This window comes from Engystomops pustulosus, chromosome 1 (assembly GCF_040894005.1).
Source record: "Engystomops pustulosus chromosome 1, aEngPut4.maternal, whole genome shotgun sequence".
NCBI classification, from domain to species: domain Eukaryota; kingdom Metazoa; phylum Chordata; class Amphibia; order Anura; family Leptodactylidae; genus Engystomops; species Engystomops pustulosus.
In genome coordinates, this window is record NC_092411.1 from 185,770,288 (window position 1) to 185,783,289 (window position 13,002).

The 13,002-nt window shown below is 38.9% G+C and overlaps 1 protein-coding gene across 3 annotated transcripts in view; it reads left to right on the forward strand.

The window, feature by feature from the left end:
• EPHA5 (EPH receptor A5) overlaps window positions 1-13,002 on the forward strand; it is a 216,661-nt gene that overhangs the window by 166,208 nt on the left and 37,451 nt on the right. The window lies entirely within an intron of this gene.

The window sequence follows — 13,002 nt, forward strand, 5'->3', positions numbered from 1 at the left end:
AGAGAGGGGGGAAGAGGGAGCCGTTATTTCTGCGACTCAATTTGGGAGGCTTATCACGTTCTTGAGCTTTAAAATGCAATTCAACTGCTACATGTGAATGCTGTCATATTGTGGCATGATATTCATTGATGATCTTTTTTTTTTTAAAAGAAGGGGGAAAATCAGGTGTAATTTACAATGGGTTTAAAGGAAACCTACCACTTGTAGTGGCAGGTTTCTGATGGAAATACCGGGCACCAGCTCAGGGTGAGCTGGTGCCGGAGCTTATTTTCGTTAGTGTTTTAAACCGCGGTATCGTGGTTTAAAACACTTTTTAAACTTTATAGCCGGCACAGGCAGGTACGCGCTCGGCGCTTACCATGCGCGCGGCTCTCATTCACTTCCTATGTAGCCGCGCGCACGGTAAGCGCCGAGCGCGTACCTGCCTGCGCCGGCTATAAAGTTTAAAAAGTGTTTTAAACCGCGATACCGCGGTTTAAAACACTAACGAAAATAAGCTCCGGCACCAACTCACCCTGAGCTGGTGCCCGGTATTTCCATCAGAAACCTGCCACTACAAGTGGTAGGTTTCCTTTAAGTATTTTTGGCAATGGTAGCTGAGCGTACTGTAATTTTATGACAGTAAAGGCTACTCGTGTAGCAGAATGCAATCACCTAATAAACTTTTTTGTCACATGCAAAATTGTATGAGGACTCAGATTAGCCCAATAACATAAAAAATACATGTATTGATGTAACACATCACTGTTAGTTCAGTAAAATTCTGCTGAAAAGCATAACAAATTCTGAGGGATAAATGTAAAATTCTATATATTGGAGGTATTTGCTTTCAGTAAAAGTAGTTTGGGGGCACAAAGTTAGGGGAAGAAGCAGGATGGGACCGTCAGAATAGGGAAGAATCTAAGATGTTTTTATGACATCTGTGTGTCATTGCGTACAATATCTTTTAATTATTCTGGTTTTCTGCCTTTGGCCTAAATGCAGATATGTGCATACTATTGAGAATTCAGTTAATAAGCTAAAGGGCTTGGGACCTGGATCTTTTAGAACCCTATCAGCATACCAGCAGTTAGGGATACGACTCCACAGTGTAGTTGTGATGTGGTTATGATGCGGTTGTGATGTGGTCATGGTGGGGTGAAAAGTAGACAAATAACAAAGTATGTCAATCATTTATAACAAACATATTGGGGCAGATTTACTTACCCGGTCCATTCGCGATCCAGCGGCGCGTTCTCTGCGCTGGATTCGGGTCTGGCCGGGATTCATTGAGGTAGTTCCTCCGCCGTCCACCAGGTGGCGCAGCTGCGCTGAAAAGCATCGGAACGCACTGGGGTTCACAGAGCCGGGCTGAGTGAAGGTAAGTGCAAGCTCCGCAACCGATTTTTTTTTTTTAAATGTGGCGGGTTTTCCGAATTCATCGGGTTTTCGTTCGGCCACGCCCCCGATTTCCGTCGCATGCATGCCAGCGCCGATGCGCCACAATACGATCGGCACAAATCGGAAATATTCGTGTAACACGTCGGGAAACCGGTAATCGGGCCCTTAGTAAATGACCCCCATTATTTTTTCAATGTTTTAAGCTAACACTTAGATGTTCAGGTTACAAAACCAGAATGGAATGTCGTTATGAATTATTTTAATACTTTATTAATTGTCAACTTTCAGCCGCACCATGACAGTATTACAACTGCCTCTCGGCAGCATCATGACAGCATGACAACCGCACCATGTAAACGTACCTTAAAAGTTCACATTCTTTACTGCACTGCCAGACAGATACTACTGGTCTATACAGTATACACACAGGAATTTGAAAAACTGTCATTGTTTTACCTTAAAATCTTTTACTCCAGAAGTTTAGTAATAATAACACAGCATTCTAGGAGTTGCAATTACATTTCAGACAGAATTGTCACAATTGGCATTGTCAATAAATACACCATCAGTCACGGCCCGTTTGGCTAACGTGAAGTGTATGCGGGTTCAGAGAAGCACAGGTTATTGTTAGCAGAAAATCGAACAATGCTATTCTGTCTGCTGTGGACAGAGATTAATCTGCCTCACAAAGCTCAGAGACCGGCCAGGATGATTAGTTAATCCAAGCAATAGCATGATCACCTGATAGAAGAGGAATACAAAGGCCATAAATGTCTCTCAACTGTCTGGTGATTAATGCTGGAATCAAGGATGTGAGTATCCATGGATCACAAGCTAGCAATGTGCTTCTGTCCTTATCATGAGATTGTCTCCAATGCATGGCACAATAATTAAAGCTGGCAAGGCTTGAAAGAGAGCTGCGACAGCTCATCTCCACTAATGCTTTTCTTTCTCATATTTTCACATTGCTGATACAGCTAGGTTACTTATTAATACTACTTTTATTGACATTAATACCATATAATGCCAGGGTCACACAAAGGCATTTGTAATATAACAGAGCATATTAACCATTTATATCAGCTGAGAATTATAAATGGCATGTAAGCTTTTATTCTGGTTTAGGCAAACAATATTTTACAAATTTATCCATATGAATTAGACTACTGTCAACTGGTGGGGAAAGGTAACAATTTTGATTCCCCATAAAAACATATTTGACTGTAGCCATAACTTGAGCGTGGTTATGAAAGTACCATACTATTGTGACATGGTAACAAAACCCTTGAAAGCAGATCATATAATCATTGGGGCTTATGGGCTTATTTACTAAGGATCTGTGGCCGCACTTTTGTCAGATTTTCCAACGTTTCCGTTTGTGACGGATATTTGACTGGGGTTGTGTCGCACTCAATCGAATTGTGGCGCGGCTGCACTGGCTTTCATGCAACAGAAATGGGGGGGGGGGGCGTGCGGATGATCTTACTGATTTGGACTGAGCGCGGGATTTAACTAACTTTCAAATTGTGTTGCAAGATCAAGCACTTACATGCACCAGGAAGAAGAAGGTGAACTCTGTTGGACCTGAGTGGGGAAGCGACACATGCACGATATTGGACACACTATTCTGGTCGGACAATGACTTTCCGGGAATGTGTCAGGATGGGTAATTAAATGTGCCCATTGTGTTTCCCTATGGACACAATCATTTGGCAAGAGGTGATTTAGTGTCCACAACGAAGTTGTTATCAATCAGGAGACAACTCTTTTGCTTTCAGAAATAGTTATGAATGTTCTAGACTATCTCAATATAAAATAATGTATATAACTTACATGGCTATCTAAATTTTCTATTCTAAATTCCTTTTCTGAAGGAATAGTTAAATCGTTGCATTTCCTCTTACATTTTGTTGGATGTAAATAAATGTGCCCCCAATATTCTAGTGCCCTTGGAGAATAGTATAGTTTTCAGTAACTAAAGTGTATACGGTATTTTTCTTCTTCAGAACAAGCTGTTGGCTCAGATGTTACATTTTTCCTGGCATATTAGACTGGCAGATTGGATATTGTCTCACAAGCTGTACGTGTTATGACTGTATGCGCTGAGCAGAATGGACCAATATTTTGGGAAAAAAAAAAAAAAGGAACTATGCATATTTCTCAGCAGTGTACAGAATGAGATGTAATAACTACATAAAGTGTATACAAAGTTTTATGATATCATGGTAAAAATAAAATGGGCATAAGGGCTTTCTTATTTTCTTAAATGTAAAAGTGGCTTAAAGAGATTTATATTTACAAATTCATGTAGCATGGATTTATTATATATAAAACTAATATATATATATATATATATATATATATATAGGAAAGTGAAAAAAGTTAACAGCGGCACTGCTTAGCAAATAAAGATGGGTGCACGCACTAACGGGTCGGCCAGATCCCTCAGTCCATAAGAAAATAGAAAAAATATGCGGCACTCCAATACCTGTCAGCGCCACCTGCGCATGCGCAGTTTGAACAGGAGAACGCTGTTTTTGAACAGGATCGCACTGTGAGTGTCTGTCTGTTATTTCACATGTACACTTTGGATGATACACTTGGACTATGTATACTGTAAATATTCACTGTTCTATGCAAGGCTATCCATGTATTAGATGATATTTAATCACTTTTTATGTATAATATGAGGCTTTTTATATATGCAAGCTCCACCCATGTTATGTACCACTTCCCATAAAGGGAGACTTTACGCACTTTGATAATTGCTTGAGAAAGGCTTCGGATGAGGCTGAAACGTAGCGACTTGGGAATAAAAATCACTTGAATTTTTCCCACAAAATTGGAGTGCCGCATATTTTTTCTATTTTCATATATATATATATATATATATATATATATATATATATATATATATATCCTGAAATAAACAGTTCTTGAACAATTAAGCAAGCAGTTACTTTATACTGCAATATGCATTGAGCACTTACTGCTGTAACTTCAATTCTGCGGGGTCAGGGAGAGGGGGAGACAGTGTAACAGCCTGTAAAGCTGGATCACAGAAGGGTTAGGGTAGACTTGCAGACTTATTGGCATAATTTAGCATAAAGTTGATTTTAGGAGGAAGGAGGTCATGGATAGGAAATATGAGAAGATTACCACAGTCAGGGTGCCGGAGCTCTTGGTTTATCATGCTTGATTTTGATGCTAATCCTTAAGGGGCCTAAAACCTAGCAAAAGATTTCCTTACATGTCAATTCATAATAAATTCTGTGCAGTTGCCTTAGAATTGTCATCTATTACTCTGATAAATGATATTCAAAAATATGGTTAAGGTGAGTCTTTGCAGGCATATGTGTCTCTAAGGTAACAAACTTTTGCAGTCAAGGTTTTTGCTTCTATTACCACTGAACCCTATTTTGCAGCCTTCAAGGTAGCAGTAGAAGCTGAGGAAGTCAAATAACACATGTTTCAGAACTCTCTCAGTTGCTCTAACTGTGTTCAGGTTTCAGACTTCTGTGCTTAAAAACCACACCAAGGGCTGTCTTTGGTTTACAGCTCCCTTTCTGGATCTTTCCTTAGGGAAAGCTGGGTGTAAGTTTAAGTTTGTATCATGTGTAGCTTTGGCTGGAGTAATGGACTGTTAAACCAGTCAGTTGCTGGGGCTGGCATCGCTTACTCCTTTATATTCTGCCTAGTTCCATTAAAGGTTGCTGGTTATTGTCCTAACATTTGCCTTTGCTATTGATACATCTTTGCTATTTTTTCTATTCCACCTCAGCTACGTTTATTCAACCATTCTCATGCTATAGGGTTCTGTGCCTTTCCGCCATCTTGGATTTCACTTGGTTCTGTTTGACATTATCTGTATTTGCCCCTCTGTGTTAATTCTTTCCCACTGTGGCCCTTTTTCTCTCACTAGTGTTTGGTTTTGGTAGACGTTATTCTCTGTACTTGTGTGAACACTGGTCTATCTCTTATTTCTTGTCACCTTGCAGGGTCTGTAAGGTTCTGATAGTGGGTTCACCCATATCAGGGCAGATTATCTGCTGTAGGCAGCGCCTAGCCTGAAGGGACGTCACAAGATTAGTTAGCCACCTCTTAACCAGCCTGACAGTTGCACTGCTTGGTCGTGGTTAGGCTGTTTGCTGGACAGGTTCGTGACAACATGGCTGCAGGATTACTCTACACACAAGTGTGTGGTCTGCAACTCAACAGAAATATTGGCTTTCATGATGTAAACAAGTAAACAAGTTGATTATATGTTGATTAATACTAGCAAGAAACATATCATATTTTTAAATGAGATGTGTTTGTGCACCTGTGGTTGTGGTGCACCAAGACGGAGTCTCTGATCTCTGACCATGTGCTCCCGCCCACCAGGGTATTTTATACTCCCTTGGTCAGGTGGTAGCCCCCTCCAACCAGCTTCCAGCTTGCTTTACAATATTACAAGGAATATAATTGGACAACAACAGGCAGTGGCTTCAAGCTGCAATGACTAAGTTTACCTAGCCTTAGGTTCACCAGATAGATTCTGACAAGGACAGGGCGCTATTCGCAACAACCACCTAGCCTATGCATTGACAGGGGTGTTGCACATGCATAACATTTTTTACTTTTATTACAAGTTGCAAAGGGGGTAGATGAAAACCTCTTACAGCTAAAGAAGTTATGAATCTACCCTTGCTACATACGTTTCAGGTTTTACAATAATAGAAAATTAATGAGAAATAACTTATTTGTTGTACTGACTCATTACACTGTTATCTGCTTCAACAGGCTTGAGACAGAGCCTACAAGAGGAAATAATGTGTATTTCTTTATCTGTCGGACATAGTAAGAATGACTTACGCACATTTGGTATCAGATAAACCGTATGTGTAGACACATTGCACGGCTTGCCCTTTGTATCCACCTAAACTGTCTGGGAACAGCATTGAATTCAGTTTTCTTTACAACCAGGAACATCTAAAAGCGTTGTTAGAGAAATAAATCATATCAAGCAATTGGGTTTTGAGCACAGAAATATGTGTTTTCACTGTTCGCTCATTATTTGCTTCCATAAGGTCCCTAGTGTGTATTCGGGAAAATTCTATTACCTATTAATTTTAAACACCGAGCCAATCTAAAAAGTAATGATTCATACTGCAGAGGTTGGAATTTTAGCTGTCGCTTGAAACCACCAAAGAGTTATGAATCATATTTTTTGCTGCTTATAAAAAGGGGTTTGTTCACAAAGGAGCTTAAAGAAATTCCCACTAAATTTACAGTGGTTCCTTTTTAGAATTTTGGATGGTATTCTAGCTTCAGAGCATTATTCTGGAAAAAAAACATATAAAATATATATTTATTATGTTATATCACAGTGGTACCACAAATATACTAATCATACAAATATGTGTTAGAACAGCATGTTTTGTCTTTAAATGAAGAAATAACAAGTTTATCCTGAAATGCATAAAGATAAAATTGTATTATTTGTATTATTTATACATATCAACTGCAGTACATTTTATATTGTTCCTACATAGTAGAGCCTGGCATGATCATTTCAATCTTACAGCATTTGTCTCCATATGACCAAGCTTTATAGAAAATCTACACTCAAAATCAAGCATGATAAACCTGGGACACTTATGCATAGATCCAGGTGCTGTGACTGTAGTAATCTTATATTTGTTATCCATGGCCTAAAATTATTTTTTTTACTTATACTAATGAGCCAGAAAGCCTACTGGGGCAGTTCCCAGAGTCCCTCTGTGCTGCAGATTCACAGGCTTTTATAGTGTACAAGGAGTACTTCCCCCTTCACTGTGTGCTTCTGCGATAACTTCTACTTTGTGAGATAACATAAGGCAGAAGGAGGTGTGTGACAAACAGGAACAGAGAGGGAGGGGGAGACAGTGTAGCAGCCTATTGATCTGCATCATTGAGGAGCTGTGGGAACTGCCTCAGTAGCCTTTTAACCTTAGATTAGTTTAGATAAAATTTTATTAAAATGATTTAGTCATATACACAATATAAAACACATAAAACATATACTAAAGACAAACAAACAACTAAAACTAAACTAAAAAAACCAACACAATATAAAAAAGCATATCAACCTCCAAAACACTATTCAACGGTGTTCAACAACCAGCGAATTCCTTGTACAATAGCAAACGGAATTTTAAAAAAGACCTTCGACGCAAATTTTTTTCCCTGAAGATATCTACCACTAAACTTCATTAGCGTAATTTTAACTGTTGATTTTAAAAGGAAGGAGGACATGGATAAAAAAAACCATAACAAGATTTGTCAGAGGTTTACAGCCACATTTGGTATAGTACATAGTGCTGAACAGTTTGGGGGCCAGGTGTAGCCCTTTCCCATGTTCAACTATAGATGGTTTGTCCTGGGGATAGGCCATCAATAGTTATTTTTGACCAATTTAACAGTGGATGCCTAATGAATATAATCCTTAAATAGTTACATACCTTAAATATAAGTGTATATAAATGTGTCCTCCTTTTATTTTCCTTAAGCTATCCCAAGAAATGTTGTGAGAAAAGAACATCATTTAAGTTTCTATATACTTGATACTTTTTTTAAATTTAGTATCACATGCAAGTCTGAATTTTAACATGTAGCCTATTGTACAGGGTGATTAAAAAATCCCAGGCTACCCCTTCATTTCAGGAATGAAAGGGGAAATCACATGTCTGAATGAATGAGGGGTCCTATCTATTAGGCTATGTCCAGAACATGGCCAACCATCTTAAAATCTGAAAGGAAAGGATATGTTTCCCCCTGGAGCTCCATGCATGGTTGTCATGATCAGTGGATCCACTGGACCACCGCGGGAAATGGTACTAGCCGACACCTGGGACCAGAGTCTAAGTTGCACCTGGTCTTCACCAGCGCCCGCCGCAAAGCAGGATGGACTTGCTCCGGCAGGATACCAGCAGGTCGTTCCATAGGTGCGACTAGCCTGCGGTGCCAGCCGAGGTAGAGATACCTTAACGGGAGACAGTCTCATGGTTGGGTCCAGGCACAGGGTCAGGGCAGGCAGCAGAGATGCAGGGTCCAATTTAGGGTCAGCAACGGGAGGTCCAGGCAGATGGGAACAACAACACAGGAACACAGCAACACAGGAATATAGCAATGCAGGAACACAGCATCACGGAGAAACTTTGGTAACACAGGAAGACGGAGGGAATATGTTAATACAGGAACACGGCAACACAGAAACATGGCAACACAGGACTCAGGAGCAGTAACACACTGGAACACAGGAATACACAGGAATTCAGGAATATCGCTGGGGTGCTTTTTCTAAGGCTGTGAGGCACAAAGATCCGGCATGGTTTGCAAGAAGAGGCAGGGTAAAATAGATTACATGAAAATGTCCAGAGCCGATTACTGGCGTGCTGACCCTTTAAATCTCCTGAAGCCGGCATGCGCACGCTTTAGGAGTCGGTAATGCGTGCGCATGGCTGAAGAGGACAGAGCAGAAGCCGGAACCCGTGAGTTGCACGTGCGATGTGCTGACAGGGAGAGCAGGGCATGGGTGAGCCAGCAACCTGCGATATGGGTCGCGGAACCACCCGTGACAATGGTACTGCCAGCTGAAAGGATTCTCTGCATGTTCGCTGAAGCCAGCTACTCAGGAGCTACTGCACATGGGTGGGCCTCTACCCTTGGCATAGGAGACATCATGGATGTGCATGGGGGTGTGCAGTTAGCTCTTAGAGACTATTGGATGATTGCAGTAGCCCTGCGCTAAATAAAACTTAGATTTTGCAGACAAAGTAGGCCATACGGTGGAATATAAAATACTATTTCTGGAAGATGGTGCCAGGGAAATCTGCAACTAGTTTTACTTTGGTAAGTACATTCCAGATGGTGGATTTCATATAATTTATATGTGCTTTTGAAGCTGCAACAGGCCGTGCCCTAGTTACTACTTGTACGTTGCCCAGGAACTGCCTGTATGAAACAAGAGTTATACTACTAACCTTTTCTTCTGTTGCTTAATTTGTTTTAATTCATACGCATACATTCTTCATTGGCTGCTGGACTACTGTAAAGAAACAGTAACTATTTTATACACATTCAAAATTATTGAATGCAACCATCCTTATCCTCCTTCACAAGGCCATAATGAAGGCCCATTTTGGTCCTCCTTCATGCAAATTACATTACTACAGACCTTGTTTCAGAGGACTGTGAGAGATGCAGATATTACAACCAAATTATGAATGGGACAATGTGCTTGCATTTTCTCTGTGAGCGAGAGACCCATACCAAAACTCATCATGTCTACTAGGCTGTGACACAAAGCTTATCTGTTGTGCTTAATATTTTCTATCAATCATATAAGTGAAGAAATAGATCTTTCTTTCTCGAATAAGTGTCAAAGGAAACTTAACCCACCCATTTTCTTTTCTAATCTCCCATTCAGTATTTTCCTTCAACAGGAACCACTGCATCCTTCCCTGGGCTGCTATTAAATTCAAGGAAAAATAAGTACACCAATCACCCAGACCTGTGTGGACTGTGTGGGAAATGTCCTTTGGTGCCAAGCCTGCCAGTCTACATGATACAGCAATCAGTCTTCTTGATGAATGCCCTAATACTGCAGCCAATTTTTAACATAGTAGCTGAATCATGGCCCACAGAATAAATGGTTCTAGTATACTCGAAGAAAAAAATAGCTGGCAAAATAGATTTCAATATTTATACAACAAGAATCTTAGAATCCTGAGAAAATGAGAATGTCTCGAAAAATGTTATAAAACCTCAAAATCTGTGTTTAAATCTCTGATATAATGTGAGATTAAAAAAACAATAATTAATGAATTGATTATCTTTTTCGTAACAGTTACTGTTTTATCTCAAAAAATGCATTGGGATAGATAAAGAAACATTAATAGAATATAATAATTATATAATATCTATTTGCCCAGTATACGTTTGTGCAGGAAATTATGGATCTGTCTCTTCACTGCACTGGCCCAACAGAGTTCACCAACTTTTTATTTGTGCACCTTTAACATAGGGCGTGCGACTGAGCGCCAGAATGCCCCCTAATTTGTGTTACATGGTGGCTAGCGCGGCACAGTGGCGCAGACACTTCTTAAATACCTGTGCAAGAAGTTTACACCTAAAAGAACGTTCAAAGTCCAACAGAAAACAGGCACATGTGCCCCTGTGTGTCCCCGTATGTTCAATTTGCATACGTAGTCATAATAAACTTTAGCAGAAGTCAACGTGAAGCATACATGGTCCACACAATCCCTAAACATCAATACAATATGCATCCACATATTATAATAATGGTATTCTTAAGTGGAGTCCCTTTCATAGAACCAGCTTGAGGCAATCTAACAGCTAAATAACATTATGGTTTCCTACTCCTTGTATGTGTAGCCAAGGGATAACAGTCCAATAAATATCCAGTGGTCTGATAAGAAAGACATTATAAAAAACAAAAGAAAAAAATAAGCATTTAAAATATTGTTTACATAAATAAACAAAACATTCCATTACTGATGCAGATGGAGACTGAAGGATGTCAACCCAAAACAAGACTTGAAGGTTATCTGAAAAAAAGGAGAAAAAAACAAATGTGAATATATAAATAAAGTTGTGTCACAACATAACCTTCACAAAGACTGATAAAGGGTATGGTGGAGAAACTACCCCAATGTTAAAAGAGACCACAATAAAAAATATACAAATTTCATACTACATTAACATTTAACCCTTTGGACTTAATATACATCCATTTTTCCACTATCTACCATTATACTTGAAAAAGGCGAATAGCGAAATGTATTTGTAGCGAAATAGCGAAATGTATTTGTGTATGGATTAAACACTTCACCTCCTTTTGCTACATAGTTATCCGAGAGTGCTTCTTCTTTTTTCTACCTATATATCTATTTATTTAACTACCTACAGTATCTAACAGTAGAATTTCTATTTATCAACCTTCTATACTATTTATCTAGTTGTATATCTATCCATTTGGTGACACACAGATAACTTCACTTTCAGACGTAAAGGGGCAGCTTATGTTTTGTTTTCACAAATGCGTAAGAGCATAGCATTGTGTGAATGTGGCACGGCCCTCTGATATACTGGGAAATCTGCCCTTGCAGAATAAGTGACCTTTAAAGACTGGTTCCTGTGCCTTTGCGCTTCTCCTTTTAAAACATACATTGCTGTATCCAGTTGCAGACTTTTAAGATAGAATGATTGCAGGCTTTGTGTGGATGTTGAGATTAAATTACGTTTTGTTTGAGAAAGAAATCTCCAAAATACTTCTACCTTTCTACTCCAGCACTGCGCATTGTAACGCAGATGTGCTCCGGATACAAAGACACTATCATCTGAATACCTCAGGGATCGATTTGATATACTTAATTGGTCTTTATCGCACAGTTACACTTTAACACTTCTATTAAAGAAAGCTCAAAGGGGTAAAATTACCAGCTTTATCTTCTGCTCTCTGTATTGTGTTTCTTTTTTTATCTCTGTATTATTCAGTATATGAGTAGGTCTTCAGGATCATTGGCAGAGGTGAATGGTTCTAGAGGATACATAGCCATATGGTCATTCTATGCTTACAATTGCCTATTAATAAAATGTGCCCATGCATGGAGTTTTCAGACACTTAAACTAAGCCATCTGATATTTGCTAAAATTTATTTAAAAAATAACATATACCATTTTTCTTTTGTACATTACCCTTTATTTCTTAGTTTATGATACTTGTTTTTCTACAATTATTTAACAATGATGATATGTTTCAAATCTGTGTTTCATGTGCTTTACATACAAGCGTAAGTATTAGTGTATTAGAGAGTTTATAAAATGGCTGATCTGTCTCTATTGATGCCCATATCTTGAGTAAAACCCTCAGCTTTGAGTTGTAGTTTTAAATTTGCTGAGTTTTTGTTTAAGTTCATTTTTGAGTTGTTAGGGTAGGTTTACATCGGCGTGTGTGCTATGCGTCCATTGCGTTTTGTCTCCATTGTGTCATCAGTTGGGCTTCCATAATCCACATCTGTGAAATAAATAGGACATGTTTCATGTTCATGTTTCATATGTTTTGAAAAAATGCCAATGTGAAAACACCCTTTGGAAACAATGGCTTTGTGAGGAAATCACTGAACCACGAATGTGATAAATAACGCCAATATCAAAGAAGCCTAAAGGAAGCAGCAATAACCAAATTGAAGACAAAATTGTTTCAAGAAGAATTTGACACAATATTGCTTAATCCCTGGGTGTTAACACAAATAGATTGTTGCTTTGAGATTCAATATTTGTCCTGAATATCTGATCATAATATGTTACACATATTTGGGCATGTTCATCCAGAAGAAAAAAAAAGAAGGACTCATAAGTAGGTAGGAGATAAATATGTGACATAAAGGCACAGATGAGATGAATGGATGCAGAAGGATATGGAGAGATATGGAGTAAATTTGAACTTCCCCTGTAAGAAATCTTATTGGAACTACAACCACTGCTTCAGACTGAAACCTTTAAACTGTTTGTCATTTTGCAATATGTAAAAGTTAGAAAACAAAACACTTTCAACATCCAATGATTTTTTCCTTTGTT